Below are 2,197 nucleotides of genomic sequence, written 5' to 3'. Positions count from 1 at the left end.
AGTTTGTTATAGCAATAGTAACTGGAGAATATGTCTTAGAAAATTTTAATAAAAATAGAATCATCTTTATTTTAAATTGCTGTTAGAATTCTCAGCAATTTAACAAGTATATGCTATTGATGGACATGAAATTCATTGCCAATTTTTCTACAGATTATATTTATACAAGTATGATTGCTGGGTTAATTGGTTTAGAAATCTCAAGAGTTGGTAGATACTGACAATCTCAATCCTAAATGACTGTGCCAGTATCAATCCATCCGCTTTCCTATACTATTTGACATTATGGGTCTTTTAAAAATTTGCCATTATAGTGAACAAAAAACAATAGAACCTTATTGGTTTGATCTGAACCAAAGAGGACTTTGTTCCCTTGTTTCATGTTTATTGGTCATTTTAATTTCCTCAGCTCTAAGTACTTATTCATATTTTTTACCTATTTTTCTAACAGGTTGTTTACCTTTTTATAAGTAATTTATATATACTAGAGATATATAATGACTACATAAATAATGAATATATACATAACATAATACATATATAGTGACTATATATATATATATATAAAATCACTAAACATGTGTGCATATATACATACAATCAGTAATCATTCATCAGCCGGAAGTTGAAACTTTTTTCTCTTAGTCAGTTGTCTGCGTGTTAACTTTGTTTTTATTTTATCATACTGATGTTTAAAACTATATATACACATTGTTTAATTGCCATAACTATTTGTGGTAGCACAGTCGTCTCTCTCATTTTATCTTCATTTTCAAAATTTTCTTGGCTATTCGTGTGTGTGTGTGTGTGTGTGTGTGTGTGTGTATTTCACATAAGAAGTTAAGAATCAGGGACTTCCCTGGTGGTCCAGTGGTTAAGACTCTGCACTCACAATGCAGAGGACCCGGGTTCGATCCCTGGTCAGGGAACTAGATCCTTCATGCTGCAACGAAGATCTCACAGACTTAAATATTAAAAAAAAAAAAAGAAGAAGAAGTTAAGAATTTTTCAATTTCCATTAAGTAAAACTCCTTTGGATTCTGGTTGGGATTACATTGAATTTATACATTAATGTTGGAGAAAAATTGGCATCTTTTAGTCCTTTAATGATGGCTTAGATTGTTCACCTCATATGGGCAATCTTGCATATTCCTGCTTAAGTATTTTATAGTTTTGCTTGATAATATATAGGGGATATTAAGTGGTTATTGCTCATAAAAGAAAGCAATTGACTTTTATTTTATTTTATTTTTGAGTTTATTATATTTTTATTGGAGTAAAATTGCTTTACAATGTTGTGTTAGTTTCTGCCGTACAATGAAGTGAATCAGCTATATGTATACATATATCCCCTCCCTCTTGGACCTCCCTCCCACCCTCCTCATCCCACCCATCTAGCTCATCAGAGAGCACCAAGCTGAGCTCCCTGTGCTATACAGCAGGTTCCCACTAGCTATCTATTTTACACACAGTAGTGTATTTATGCCAAACCTAATCTCCCAGTTCGTCCCACCCTCTCCTTCCCCCTCTTTGTCTACATGTCCATTCTCTACATCTACTTTTCTATTCCTGCCCTACAAATAGGTTCATCTGTACCATTTTTCTAGATTCCACATATATGTGTTAATATACGATATTTGTTTTTCTCTTTCTGGCTTACTTCACTCTGTATGACAGACTCTAGGTCCATCCATATCTCTACAAATGACCCAATTTCATTCCTTTTTATGGCTGAGAAATATTCCATTGTATATATGTACCACATCTTCTTTATCCATTCATCTATGATTGGACATTTAGGTTGTTTCTATGTCCTGGCTATTGTAAATAATGATGCAATGAACATTGGGGTACATGTGTCCTTTTGAATTATGGTTTTCTCAGGGTATATGCCCAGTAGTGGGATTGCTGGGTCATTTAGGTCTTTAATCCATTTAGAGTTTATTTTTGTGTATGGTGTTAGGTAGTGATCTAATTTCATTCTTTTACAGGTAGCTGTCCAGTTTTCCCAGCACCATTTATTGAAGAGGCTGTCTTTTCTCCATTGTATGTTCTCGCCTCCTTTGTCATAAATTAGGTGACCATATGTGTGTGGGTTTATCTCTGGGCTTCTATCCTGTACCATTGATCTACATTTCTGTTTTTGTTCCAGTACCATACTGTCTTGATTACTGTAGCTTTGTAGTATAGTTTGAAG

The 2,197-nt window shown here is 33.8% G+C and overlaps 1 non-coding gene across 1 annotated transcript; it reads left to right on the top strand.

Annotated features, from left to right (window-relative positions):
• Positions 1-856: 856 nt before the first annotated feature.
• TRNAV-CAC (transfer RNA valine (anticodon CAC)) lies at positions 857-929 on the top strand. The gene has a single exon. It is a non-coding gene; the product is annotated as a tRNA-Val (tRNA).
• The last annotated feature ends 1,268 nt before the right edge of the window (positions 930-2,197 follow it).

The sequence above is a fragment of the Physeter macrocephalus genome, chromosome 7 (genome assembly GCF_002837175.3).
Source record: "Physeter macrocephalus isolate SW-GA chromosome 7, ASM283717v5, whole genome shotgun sequence".
Classification (NCBI taxonomy): Eukaryota; Metazoa; Chordata; class Mammalia; order Artiodactyla; family Physeteridae; genus Physeter; species Physeter macrocephalus.
Note: the sequence above shows the minus strand (reverse complement) of the source record. Positions and strands in the feature narration are given on the sequence as shown.